The sequence below is a fragment of the Coregonus clupeaformis genome, unplaced genomic scaffold, assembly GCF_020615455.1.
Source record: "Coregonus clupeaformis isolate EN_2021a unplaced genomic scaffold, ASM2061545v1 scaf0006, whole genome shotgun sequence".
Taxonomy (NCBI): domain Eukaryota; kingdom Metazoa; phylum Chordata; class Actinopteri; order Salmoniformes; family Salmonidae; genus Coregonus; species Coregonus clupeaformis.
In genome coordinates, this window is record NW_025533461.1 from 830,001 (window position 1) to 845,374 (window position 15,374).

General features: G+C 44.2%; 1 pseudogene; it reads left to right on the forward strand.

Annotated features, from left to right (window-relative positions):
* The window catches only part of LOC121556596, a 26,470-nt pseudogene extending 17,040 nt beyond the window's left edge, over nt 1-9,430 (forward strand).
* Nucleotides 9,431-15,374: the final 5,944 nt, after the last annotated feature.

Sequence of the window (15,374 nt, forward strand, 5' to 3'; positions counted from 1 at the left end):
ATTGTACTGCCGTCTCAGGGAATTTTATGGAAGGTCGGGTGGACGGTGAGTACCCAGCGATTCATCTTCCAATATTTCTGCCCAGCTGTATGAAGTAATGCACGAAACAAACTGAGTAAGAACATTTGAGAAAAACACTAGAAAAAAAGTATGAACCTGCAATGTTTTGTAGGAGCTCGATGCGAGACGCCCTCCGTCGGTGCCATTTTAGCCACATGTTTCAGTATAGGTGTGTTAACTAGGCCAAGGACGCTGGCTGGGTCATACTAGCTCTGTTTTCAGCCTCTACTCTAAATGGCACAGCACTGTTTCTTTACATAGACCATCTGGGTCAGGCTAACTCGTTTTATGAAAAGACATTAGAAGACAGCAAAGCTATCAAGGAGCGGGATAGGTTTAACCTATATAATAGGATAAATATCACATTGATCAATTGGGATTATATATACAGTGGGGAAAAAAAGTATTTAGTCAGCCACCAATTGTGCAAGTTCTCCCACTTAAAAAGATGAGAGAGGCCTGTAATTTTCATCATAGGTACACGTCAACTATGACAGACAAAATGAGGAAAAAAAATCCAGAAAATCACATTGTAGGATTTTTTGTGAATTTATTTGGTTGTTTATTGGTGGAAAATAAGTATTTGGTCAATAACAAAAGTTTCTCAATACTTTGTTATATACCCTTTGTTGGCAATGACACAAGTCAAACGTTTTCTGTAAGTCTTCACAAGGTTTTCACACACTGTTCTTTGTCCTCCAAACACGACGAGTTGAGTTTTTACCAAAAAGTTATATTTTGGTTTCATCTGACCATATAACATTCTCCCAATCCTCTTCTGGATCATCCAAATGCAAACTTCAGACGGGCCTGGACATGTACTGGCTTAAGCAGGGGGACACGTCTGGCACTGCAGGATTTGAGTCCCTGGCGGCGTAGTGTGTTACTGATGGTAGGCTTTGTTACTTTGGTCCCAGCTCTCTGCAGGTCATTCACTAGGTCCCCCCGTGTGGTTCTGGGATTTTTGCTCACCGTTCTTGTGATCATTTTGACCCCACGGGGTGAGATCTTGCGTGGAGCCCCAGATCGAGGGAGATTATCAGTGGTCTTGTATGTCTTCCATTTCCTAATAATTGCTCCCACAGTTGATTTCTTCAAACCAAGCTGCTTACCTATTGCAGATTCAGTCTTCCCAGCCTGGTGCAGGTCTACAATTTTGTTTCTGGTGTCCTTTGACAGCTCTTTGGTCTTGGCCATAGTGGAGTTTGGAGTGTGACTGTTTGAGGTTGTGGACCGGTGTCTTTTATACTGATAACAAGTTCAAACAGGTGCCATTAATACAGGTAATGAGTGGAGGACAGAGGAGCCTCTTAAAGAAGAAGTTACAGGTCTGTGAGAGCCAGAAATCTTGCTTGTTTGTAGGAGACCAAATACTTATTTTCCACCATAATTTGCAAATAAATTCATTAAAAATCCTACAATGTGATTTTCTGGAATTTTTTTCCTCAATTTGTCTGTCATAGTTGACGTGTACCTATGATGAAAATCACAGGCCTCTCTCATCTTTTTAAGTGGGAGAACTTGCACAATTGGTGGCTGACTAAATACTTTTTCCCCCCACTGTAATTGATCAACTGTTTTTTCTGTTACCCTTTCTACAGCCTTTTGTCTTCAAGACAGCTCCTGTTTCTGCTCCGCTCATCACTCATGTGTCTGCAGCACTAGACAGTACCTTAGAACCACCATCATTACCAAGCAGCTCTGACCTCATTCTGTTCTATTCTGTTCTGTTCTGTTCTTTTCTGTTCTGTTCTATTCTGTTCTGTTGTTTTCTATTCTGTTATGGTCTATTCTGTTACATTCTATTATATTCTGTTCTGTTCTATTTCATTCTATTCTGGTCTGTGCTGTTCTATTATGTTCTGTTCTATTCTGTACTGTTCTGTTCTATTCTGTTCTGTTCTGTTCTAATCTGTTCTGTTCTATTCTGTTATGTTATTTTCTATTCTGTTCTATTCTGTTCTATTCTGTTCCATTCTATTCTGTTATGTTCTTTTCTGTTCTGTTCTATTCTGTTCCATTCTGTTCCATTCTATTCTGTTATTTTCTTTTCTGTTATGTTCTATTCTGTTCCATTCTATTCTGTTCTATTTTGTTCTGTTCTATTCTGTTCCATTCTATTCTGTTATGTTCTATTATGTTCTGTTCTATTCTGTTTTGTTCTATTCTATTCTGTTCTGTTCTGTTCTATTCTGTTCCATTCTATTCTGTTATGTTCTTTTCTGTTATGTTCTATTCTGTTCCATTCTATTCTGTTCTGTTCTTTTCTGTTATGTTCTATTCTGTTCCATTCTATTCTGTTCTATTCTGTTCTGTTCTGTTCTATTCTGTTCTATTCTATTCTGTTCTGTTGTGTTCTATTCTGTTATGGTCTATTCTGTTATGTTCTATTATGTTCTGCTCTATTCTGTTCTGTTCTATTCTATTCTGTTCTGTTCTGTTCTATTCTGTTCCATTCTATTCTGTTATGTTCTTTTCTGTTATGTTCTATTCTGTTCCATTCTATTCTGTTCTGTTCTTTTCTGTTCCATTCTATTCTGTTCTGTTCTTTTCTGTTATGTTCTATTCTGTTCCATTCTATTCTGTTCTATTCTGTTCTGTTCTGTTCTATTCTGTTCTATTCTATTCTGTTCTGTTGTGTTCTATTCTGTTATGGTCTATTCTGTTACATTCTATTCTGTTCTATTCTGTTCTGTTCTGTTCTATTCTGTTCCATTCTATTATGTTATATTCTATTCTGTTCTATTCTGTACTATTCTATTCTGTTCCATTCTATTTTGTTATGTTCTATTCTGTTCCATTCTATTCTGTTCTGTTCTCTTCTCATCTTTGCCTTTCTGCAACACTATTGCATTACTAGCCACCATTACCAGGCAGCAACAGCCTCTTCTCTCCCACCCCGGGTCCTTTTCAAATACTGCTGCGGCACCATCGAGAGCATCCTGACCGGTTGCATCACGGCCTGGCTCCATGCACAATCACAAGGCCCTCCAGCGGGTGGTGAAAATGTCCCAGTACATCCCACCCATCCAGGACATCTACTCGAAATGGGGCCTAAGGAAGGTTCGTAGCATCATCAAGGACCTCACACACCCCAGCCACGAGCAGTTCACTCCCTTACCGTCGGGAAGACTGAAACCAACAGGCTCAGAGACAGTTTCTATCTATAAGCCGTCAGACTGCTGAACACTTGAACTGGACTGACCACCTGCACTGACATTCTGCACCTTAACACACATGCACTCACTCACACACACAGATATTTATATACACACACACACACACACACACACACATCACAACTGCTGCTACCAGACTCTTATTATACTGCTCATATTATACACTTCCCCCCCAATCCCCCCTTTTATCTTTTATTATTTCTTATTGTTGTTGCATTGTCCAGAAGGTACCTACAAGTAAGCATTTGGTTGGACGATGTATACCGTGGGTATCCTGAACATACGACTAATAAAACATAAACTTAAAACTCTTCTCGGCTCCTCTCTCTCCATCTTCCTTTGCAACAGCCTCCTCCCCTCCCCTCTCCTCTCTTCCGATCTGTCAAAGAGAGCAGCTCTGACCCAGCCTGTGGTGGTTTTAACCTGTAAATCCAGCCGGACGCTAAGGGCCTCTGCTGCCCACATGGGAGAGGAGGGAGAGGGAGGGGGAGAGATGGATGGAGGGAGACATTGAGAGAAGGAGAGCTGAGAGACAGATGGAGCGATGGAGAGAGAGAGAGAGCAGGGAGACAGGGATGAGCGATGGAGAGAGAGAGAGAGCAGGAGAGAGAGAGAGAGAGAGAGAGAGAGAGAGAGAGAGAGAGAGAGAGAGAGAGAGAGAGAGAGAGAGCAAGCGAGAGAGAGAGAGAGAGAGAGCAGGGAGACAGGGATGGAGCGATGTAGACATGGAGCGAGGGAGGTATTAGAGAGAGTCGATGCCCTTGGCTTGACCGTGAGGCAGACAGGCTCTGCAGTAACAGTAACAGCAGCAGCAGTGGCAGGGGGCGGGAGAAAGGCGGGCTGCTAAGTAGTGGCGAGGCAGCGTTGGGTCCCAGTGCGAGCCAGTCTCATTGCACTGCTCTCCATGTCTCCACCAGGCAGGCGGAGAGAGACAGTACAGGCAGCCCTGGTTAGCATGATGGGGCTAAGAGTGGCTCCGCCTCAGCCTGCTCCCTAATCATTACTCCATTGTCATCTAGGCTGCACCCTCCTCTTTTGTCCTCCATTTGTACACACAGTGAGGGAAAAAAGTATTTGATCCCCTGCTGATTTTGTACGTTTGCCCACTGACAAAGACATGATCAGTCTATAATTTAATGGTAGGTTTATTTGAACAGTGAGACAGAATAACAACAAAAAAAATCCAGAAAAACGTTTGTCAAAAATGTTATAAATTGATTTGCATTTTAATGAGGGAAATAAGTATTTGACCCCCTCTCAATCAGAAAGATTTCTGGCTCCCAGGTGTCTTTTATACAGGTAACGAACTGAGATTAGGAGCACACTCTTAAAGGGAGTGCTCCTAATCTCAGTGTGTTACCTGTATAAAAGACACCTGTCCACAGAAGCAATCAATCAAATTCCAAACTCTCCACCATGGCCAAGACCAAAGAGCTCTCCAAGGATGTCAGGAACAAGATTGTAGACCTACGCAAGGCTGGAATGGGCTACAAAACCATTGCCAAGCAGCTTGGTGAGAAGGTGACAACAGTTGGTGTGATTATTTGCAAATTTAAGAAAATAACTGTCAATCTCCCTCGGCCTTGGGCTCCATGCAAGATCTCACCTCGTGGAGTTGCAATGATCATGAGAACGGTGAGGAATCAGCCCAGAACTACACAGGAGGATCTTGTCAATGATCTCAAGGCAGCTGGGACCATAGTCACCAAGAAAACAATTGGTAACACACTACGTCGTGAAGGACTGCAGCGCCTGCAAGGTCCCCCTGCTCAAGAAAGCACATATACAGGGCCATCTGAAGTTTGCCAATGAACATCTGAATGATTCAGAGGAGAACTTGGTGAAAGTGTTGTGGTCAGATGAGACCAAAATCGAGCTCTTTGGCATCAACTCAACTCACCCTGTTTGGAGGAGGAGGAATGCTGTCTATGACCCCAAGAACACCATCCCCACCGTCAAACATGGAGGTGGAAACATTATGCTTTGGGGGTGTTTTTCTGCTAAGGGGACAGGACAACTTCACCGCATCAAAGGGACGATGGACGGGGCCATGTACCATCAAATCTTGGGTGAGAACCTCCTTCCCTCAGCCAGGGCATTGAAAATGGCTCGTGGATGGGTATTCCAGCATGACAATGACCCAAAACACACAGCCAAGGCAACAAAGGAGTGGCTCAAGAAGAAGCACATTAAGGTCCTGGAGTGGCCTAGCCAGTCTCCAGACCTTAATCCCATAGAAAATCTGTGGAGGGAGCTGAAGGTTCGAGTTGCCAAACGTCAGCCTCGATACCTTAATGACTTGGAGAAGATCTGCAAAGAGGAGTGGATCAAAATCCCTCCTGAGATGTGTGCAAACCTGGTGGCCAACTACAAGAAACGTCTGACCTCTGTGATTGCCAACAAGGGTTTTGCAACCAAGTACTAAGTCATGTTTTGCAGAGGGGTCAAATACTTATTTCCCTCATTAAAATGCAAATCAAGTTATAACATTTTTTACATGCGTTTTTCTGGATTTTTTTGTTGCTATTCTGTCTCTCACTATTCAAATAAACCTACCATTAAAATTATAGACTGATCATGTCTTTGTCAGTGGGCAAACGTACAAAATCAGCAGGGGATCAAATACTTTTTTCCCTTCACTGTACTGTACATAGTGGTAACTTCCTGTAAAGGAAACACTTGCGTAGATGAGGGATGCAAAATATATTGAAAGTATGTTGAAAGCAGGTGCTTCCACACAGGTGTGGTTCCTGAGTTAATTAAGCAATTAACATCCCATCATGCTTAGGGTCATGTATAAAAATACCAAGTTGCCCATTATTTGAGAAGCATCCAGGACATCTACAGCACCCGGTCTCACAGGAAGGCCAAGCAGATCATCAAGGACCTCAGCCACCCGAGACACGGCCTGTTCACCCCACTACCATCCAGAAGGCAAGGTCAGTACAGGTGCATCAAAGCTGGGACAGAGAGACTGAACAACAGCTTCTATTTCCAGGCCATCAGACTGTTAAACAGTCACCACTAAGAGGCCTCCGCCCAGTAACCTACCCTGAACATGATTTAATTTTTTTTAAGTAAAGATAAGATTAGCATTACTGCAACATTATTTTGTTGACATTTTTTGTGTAAATATTAAGCTAATTGATTACTCACTTTATACGTACATAGTGTATTCTGGACATAGCTCATCCATATATAACTACTACTGTACATACTCTCTATACACACCAAATATTTATATTCCGGACTCTGACATTGCACGGTCTGATATTCCTCGTTCTGATATTTCTAAATGTGATTTGTGTGTGTGTGTGTGTGCTGGAGCTAGAAGAATAAGCATTTCGCTGCACCTGCTTTAACATCTGCTAATCTGTGTACGCGACAAATATACGTTAATTTGATTTGATCTGCGAACCTCAAAGGGCATGCATCTCAGATGGTAATTTAGCATCTCAGAAGGTACTGTGTGTGCGTGAGCAACCTGTAGATGTTTGTTTGTCGTGTGTATCGCATGAGTCGATAGCTCTGGTCCAGGGTGTCAGTGTGCTACGCAAGTACCCGTCTGCGCACTGGCTCTGGTCCAGGGCGTTATGTTAACAACTATAAATTGGCAGCTAGCTATTAGTAGTACAATAGCTAGCTAGCTACTACACACTAGTTAGCTAGTACACACTAGTTAGCTAGGATGTACAACATTAGCTAGGTAGCTGGTACACACTAGCTAACAAGTACCCACTAGTCTGAATCTGGTAAACTAGTCTAGTATGTAATGTACCTAGTCAATCTAGAACCCTGAATGCTGATTGGCTGAAAGCCGTGGTATATCAAACTGTATAACACGGGTATGACAAAACATGTATTTTTACTGCTCTAATTACTTTGGTAACCAGTTTATAATAGCAATAAGGTACCTCAGGGGTTTGTGGTATATGGGCAACTCCCCGTTGCGTCGTGACTAAGAACAGCCCTTAGCTTGCATTCGGAAAGTATTCAGACCCCTTTACTTTTTCCACATTTTGTTACGTCACAGCCTTATTCTAAAATTATTATTTTTTAAATGTTTTTTTTCTCATTAATCTACACACGATACCCCATAATGACAAAGCAAAAACAGGTTTATAGGAATGTGTGCAAAATTATAAATATAAAAAATCTTTAAAATGACATTTACGTAAGTATTCAGTACCACAGCCCTTGTACCTTATTGCTTAAATATATCTGAATCTGTTCCAGTGACGGCAGGTAGCCTAGTGGTTCAGAGCATTGAGGCAGTAACTGAAAGGCAACTGGTTTGAATTCCTGAGCCGACTAGTTGAAAACTCTGCCAATATGCCCTTGAGCAAGGCACTTAACCCTAATTGCTCCTGTAAGTTGCTATGGATAAGAGTGTCTGCTAAATGACTAAAGTGTGTGTGTGTGTGGAGAGCTAGAAGCATCATTCATGTTGCCTGGCATATTTGTGATACAGCCCCACAGAATGATCTCAATGGTGCATCTGTAGAAGGTTGTGAGGCAATTAGGGGCCTCCTGAGGTTGAAGAGACGCTGTTGAGCATTCTACACCACGCTGTCGGTGTGAAGGGACCATTTCAGGTCCACAGTGACATGCAAAATGAGGAACTAAATCCTTTTGACCCTCTCCACTGCGGTCCATGTCCAGTCCATGTCCAGTCAGACTAACCCAGTCCATGTCCAGTCCATGTTGATTAAGGCAGCCCCCCGCACCTCTCTGATTCAGGAAGACACATTTTGGTTGAATGCATTCAGTTGCAACTGAATAGGTCTCCCCTATCTGTGGACGTTAGTCCTGGCATCAGAGAGGACATGATAGTGAGGTTTTAACTCTGTGGAGGTTAGTCCTGGCATCAGAGAGGACATGATAGTGAGGTTGGAGGCAGTATGCATTTTGAAAACATACACTTAATTGTTGGAAATCTGAACGTTTTGCTTCGTATTATGAGGTCTTACCTTGCTTCAATGTGGCCTCGCCAAAATCAGAACATATCCGTGGAGGCAATTATTTTACATCAACTTTCTTTCATTGTCCAGTAGCCAAAGGCTCAATCCTAGTCATGTGCTCGTTGTTGCATATTCGATCTCCCCTCTTTCTACATTTCTACGATATTTTCATCTCGAAACTGCTCGCATGTGTTGTGCCCTTTTGACAACGGTGTTTTCCTGCTACATTATGGACCGAACATTCGCACGTAGCCTGCTGCCTTGTGTGCATTGCTGCGATTATAATATTAAAAAAGAATAGTTTATCAACACTTTAAGCTAAACATTCTGATCTGTTACATCAGGACTCATTGCTTTTTAACATCGTTTTATGTAGCCTATAGACCTACTGGTTATATGAATTTAGGATCTATCGTCCCACAACACTCCCAGAGTCTGTTTGGAATAGGCTATTTCTTTGTCGACAAGCTGACCAATAGAATAGGTCAACGTTTCTAAAATGGGGGATGGTAGATTGACGTAGGCTAGTGATTTTGCTGTTCGTTACTTGTCTTTCTTGACAGTTATTCAAACATCTTAAAAGTACGCATCAGAACGAGTGGGCCGATGAGGTCCAGCTGACCCAGCAACAAGCTGAGCCCCAGGCCCAAGTTTATGGTGCTGTGTGGGGACCCACCCCGTACCGGGAGGGGCAGGAGCGGGACTTGAAGGTGTCTCTGAGAGGCACAGATCCCTCCATCCCTCTGGTGTTTGTCAGTGGGAACCATGACCTGGGTAACACACCCACCCCGGAGACTGTAGCCCAGATCCCTCCATCCCTCTGGTGTTTGTCAGTGGGAACCATGACCTGGGTAACGCACCCACCCCGGAGACTGCAGCCCAGCTCTGCAACGCCTGGGGAGACGACTACTCTGGTGCTGAACTTCCAGCTGCTCTGTGATGCGTCGGCCTGCCCCGATCTGAGAGACGCCCAGGAGGCCTGGTTAGAGGGCCAGCTAGAGAGGGCCTCTCAGGGGCAGACCGCCACGAGGCAGAGCCTCATAGGCAGGTTCACAACGGCCTGGACTTGGTGGTGAGCTCCGCTATAGGCTGCCAGCTTGGGAGACGACACCCACAGGGTCAGGGGGAGTGGTGGTAACCACCGACCAGGTCATCCATCTCTACCACGGCCTGGAGCAGCTCAGTGGGCGGGGCATGGACGAGGACCTCAGGAAACTACTGCAGGCCTGAGCCAATTAGAGGAGAGGGGACACACAGGACCAGAACACCAGGGCCCGATTCATAAAAACATCTCAGAGTAGAGGAGTGCCGATCTAGGATCAGGTCCCTCTTTGTATTCCTTTATGATTTAAAAGGCAGATCCTAGATCAGCACTGCTACTCTGACTCTGTGAATACAGGCTCAGATCAGCACTGCTACTCTGACTCTGTGAATACAGGCTCAGATCAGCACTGCTACTCTGACTCTGTGAATACAGGCTCAGATCAGCACTGCTACTCTGACCCTGTGAATACAGGCTCAGATCAGCACTGCTACTCTGACTCTGTGAATACAGGCTCAGATCAGCACTGCTGCTCTGACCCTGTGAATACAGGCTCAGATCAGCACTGCTACTCTGACTCTGTGAATACAGGCTCAGATCAGCACTGCTACTCTGACCCTGTGAATACAGGCTCAGATCAGCACTGCTACTCTGACTCTGTGAATACAGGCTCAGATCAGCACTGCTGCTCTGACCCTGTGAATACAGGCTCAGATCAGCACTGCTACTCTGACTCTGTGAATACAGGCTCAGATCAGCACTGCTGCTCTGACCCTGTGAATACAGGCTCAGATCAGCACTGCTACTCTGACCCTGTGAATACAGGCTCAGATCAGCACTGCTACTCTGACTCTGTGAATACAGGCTCAGATCAGCACTGCTACTCTGACTCTGTGAATACAGGCTCAGATCAGCACTGCTGCTCTGACCCTGTGAATACAGGCTCAGATCAGCACTGCTACTCTGACCCTGTGAATACAGGCTCAGATCAGCACTGCTACTCTGACTCTGTGAATACAGGCTCAGATCAGCACTGCTACTCTGACCCTGTGAATACAGGCTCAGATCAGCACTGCTACTCTGACTCTGTGAATACAGGCTCAGATCAGCACTGCTACTCTGACTCTGTGAATACAGGCTCAGATCAGCACTGCTGCTCTGACCCTGTGAATACAGGCTCAGGACCAGAACACCAGACAGTGGAGAGAAAGTCTGTCAACCGTCTTAAGGCCTGTAGCCTACTGTGAATAAACACTAACCCATTGTATCGTACAAAGTCATCAGTCACAGAATGTGCTGGATTTACCTTACTCCAGAGAGAGAGAGAAAAAAACGGTTCTACTGTTAATAATAATATGTCATTTAGCAGACGCTTTTATCCAAAGCGACTTACAGTCATGTGTGCATACATTGTTACGTATGGGTGGTCCCGGGGATCGAACCCACTACCCTGGCGTCACAAGTGCCATGCTCTACCAATTGAGCTACAGAGGACTCTTGTGTCAACAATATCCTAGTTCTGAAAAAATTATAATTTGGCACTCGCACAACGGTAAGTCGCTCTGGATAAGAGCGTCTGCTAAATGACTAAAATGTAAATGTAAATTTGGTATGAAGGACCGCACATCGTTGCATTCTGGACTTTGCATGTTCTGTTAATATGAATTACGGCAATCTAAATGTGATTTCTGTCATTCTGTGCACTGTGGGTGGACGCCCTAACCAGGTTACTCACCCAAAACATATGGGTCTGATACATTTCTCAAATGTCCGGTAAATTAAAATGCTGCCGGTCAAATGTCAGGCGCCACATTTTCCTAACGGAAACCCTGACACACACACACACACACACACACACACACACACACACACACACACACACACACACACACACACACACACACACACACACACACACACACACACACACACACACACACACACACACACACACACACACACACACACACACACACACACACACGTCGGTGAGGAACCAGCGGTCTCGTTATTCTGGTGTGGCTTGATATTGTTGTACCAGGGGAACTTCCTCCTGCAACACAACATCAACAACTATAACTAAAACAGCAACTACAACCGTGCTGCTAGCAGGCAAGCATTTTTATTTAATGTTACTGTTTATGTCTTGTACAGCTGATGAAATGGTGCATTTTACAATGCTATAAGTACATTTGATGGAAATAGGCCATATTTGTATCATTTATTTATTAACGTTTATTTAACTAGGCATGTAAATAAACAACAAATTCTTATTTACATTGATGTCCTACCAAAAGCAAAAGGCCTCCAGCGGGGACGGGGGACGAGATTTAAAAAATAAATGTAGGACAAAACACACATCATGACAAAATACACATCATGACAAAACACACATCACAACAAAACACACATCATGACAAAACACAAATCACAACAAAACACACATCATGACAAAACACACATCATGACAAAACACACATCACAACAAAATACACATCATGACAAAACACACATCATGACAAAACACACATCACAACAAAACACACATCACGGCAAGAGACACATCATGACAAAACACACATCATGACAAAACACACATCATGACAAAACACACATCACAACAAAACACACATCACGGCAAGAGACACATCATGACAAAACACACATCATGACAAAACACACATCACGACAAAACACACATCATGACAAAACACACATCATGACAAAACACACATCATGACAAAACACACATCACAACAAAACACACATCACGGCAAGAGACACATCATGACAAAACACACATCACAACAAAACACACATCACGGCAAGAGACACATCATGACAAAACACACATCATGACAAAACACACATCATGACAAAACACACATCATGACAAAACACACATCATGACAAAACACACATCATGACAAAACACACATCATCACAAAACGCACATCATGAAAAAACGCACATCATGACAAAACACACATCATGACAAAACACACATGACAAAACACACATCATGACAAAACACACATGACAAAACACACATGACAAAACACACATCATGACAAAACACACATCATGACAAAACACACATCATGACAAAACACACATGACAAAACACACATCATGACAAAACACACATCATGACAAAACACACATCATGACAAAACACACATGACAAAACACACATGACAAAACACACATCATGACAAAACACACATCATGACAAAACACACATCATGACAAAACACACATCATGACAAAACACACATCATGACAAAACACACATCATGACAAAACACACATCATGACAAAACACACATCATGACAAGAGACGCCACACTACATAGTGTACTTTACAACACGTTGAACAATGTTTAGTGTCCACGCACACGTTGTGATCAGTGATGATGATTGTACAGTGTTCTTTGTGTGTGTGTGTGTGTGCTTGTGTGTATGTGTGTGTGTGTGTTGTGAAGTTGTGTTGTGTTCTGTTCTTCCACGGTCACCGGATGGTACTAGGCTCAGCCTCACTGGTGTTACAGAGTGTAATGGGTAATGTCTGTACTTTGGCTGCCAATTCTGTTCTGATGTCCTAAATGGCACCCAATTCCCTTCATATAGTAGTGCACTACTTTTGACCAGAGCTCTGGTTAAAAAGTAATATACACTATGCAGGGAATTGGGTGTCATTTGGGATGCAGCCTCTGTTCTGTGAAATGTATTCAGATAATAGGCTTTATAGCATGGCGTGAAATCTGTCTCAGTCTCACTGACAGGGAGAGAGGGACATCTGAACAGTGGAGGATAGGTTAGGAAGAGGAAGAGTAAGGAGTGGAGGAGAGGAAGAGGAGGAGAGGAAGAGGAAGGAGTGGAGGAGAGGAAGAGGAGGAGAGGAAGAGGAAGGAGTGGAGGAGAGGAAGAGGAGGAGAGGAAGAGGAAGGAGTGAAGGAGAGGAGGAGGAAGGAGTGGAGGAGAGGAAGAGGAGGAGAGGAGAGGAAGAGGAAGGAGTGGAGGAGAGGAGGAGGAAGGAGTGGAGGAGAGGAAGAGGGGAAGAGGAAGGAGTGGAGGAGAGGAAGAGGAGGAGATGAAGAGGAAGGAGTGGAGGAGAGGAGGAGGAAGGAGAGGAAGAGGAAGGAGTGGAGGATCTGGAAAGAAGCTGATATTAAGACTCTCTCTCTATATACACTGCTCCAAAAAATAAATCGAACACTTAAACAACACAATGTAACTCCAAGTCAATCACACTTCTGTGAAATCAAACTGTCCACTTAGGAAGCAACACTGATTGACAATACATTTCACATGCTGTTGTGCAAATGGAATAGACAACAGGTGGAAATTATAGGCAATTAGCAAGACACCCCCAATAAAGGACTGGTTTTGCAGGTGGTGACCACAGACCACTTCTCAGTTCCTATGCTTCCTGGCTGATGTTTTGGTCACTTTTGAATGCTGGCGGTGCTTTCACTCTAGTGGTAGCAAAAGAAGGAGTCTACAACCCACACAAGTGGCTCAGGATGGCACATCAATGCGAGCTGTGGCAAGAAGGTTTGCTGTGTCTGTCAGCGTAGTGTCCAGAGCATGGAGGCACTACCAGGAGACAGGCCAGTACATCAGGAGACGTGGAGGAGGCCGTAGGAGGGCAACAACCCAGCAGCAGGACTGCTACCTCCACCTTTGTGCAAGGAGGAGAAGGAGGAGCACTGCCAGAGCCCTGCAAAATGACCTCCAGCAGGCCACAAATGTGCATGTGTCTGCTCAAACGGTCAGAAACAGACTCCATGAGGGTGGTATGAGGGCCCGACGTCCACAGGTGGGGGTTGTGCTTACAGCCCAACGACGTTTGGCATTTGCCAGAGAACACCAAGATTGGCAAATTCGCCACTGGCGCCCTGTGCTCTTCACAGATGAAAGCAGGTTCACACTGAGCACATGTGACAGACGTGACAGAGTCTGGAAACGCCGTGGAGAACGTTCTGCTGCCTGCAACATCCTCCAGCATGACCGGTTTGACGGTGGGTCAGTCATGGTGTGGGGTGGCATTTCTTTGGGGGGCCGCACAGCCCTCCATGTGCTCGCCAGAGGTAGCCTGACTGCCATTAGGTACCGAGATGAGATCCTCAGACCCCTTGTGAGACCATATGCTGGTGCGGTTGGCGCTGGGTTCCTCCTAATGCAAGACAATGCTAGACCTCATGTGGCTGGAGTGTGTCAGCAGTTCCTGCAAGAGGAAGGCATTGATGCTATGGACTGGCCCGCCGCATCCCCAGACCTGAATCCAATTGAGCACATCTGGAACATCATGTCTCGCTCCATCCACCAACACCACGTTGCACCACAGACTGTCCAGGAGTTGGCGGATGCTTTAGTCCAGGTCTGGGAGGAGATCCCTCAGGAGACCATCCGCCACCTCATCAGGAGCATGCCCAGGCGTTGTAGGGAGGTCATACAGGCACGTGGAGGCCACACACATTACTGAGCCTCATTTTGATTTGTTTTAAGGACATTACATCAAAGTTGGATTAGCCTGTAGTATGGTTTTCCACTTTAATTTTGAGGGTGACTCCAAATCCAGACCTCCATGGGTTGATAAATTTGATTTCCATTGATAATTTTTGTGTGATTTTGTTGTGAGCACATTCAACTATGTAAAGAAAAAAGTATTTAATAAGATTATTTCATTCATTCAGATCTAGGATGTGTTGTTTAAGTGTTCCCTTTATTTTTTTGAGCAGTGTATATATACAGTGGGGAGAACAAGTATTTGATACACTGCCGATTTTGCAGGTTTTCCTACTTACAAAATATGTAGAGGTCTGTCATTTTTATCATAGGTACACTTCAACTGTGAGAGACGGAATCTAAAACAAAAATCCAGAAAATCACATTGTATAATTTTTAAGTAATTAATTTGCATGTATTTATTTTGTGTGCTCTAGGGCGACAGTGTCCAGATGGAATTTGTATTTGTGGTCCTGGCAACTGGACCTTTTTTGAGAACTCCATTATTTTTGTTTTACTGAGATTTACTGTCAGGGCCAAGGTCTGACAGAATCTGTGCAGAAGATCTAGGTGTTGCTGTAGGCCCTCCTTGGTTGGTGACAGAAGCACCAGATCATCAGC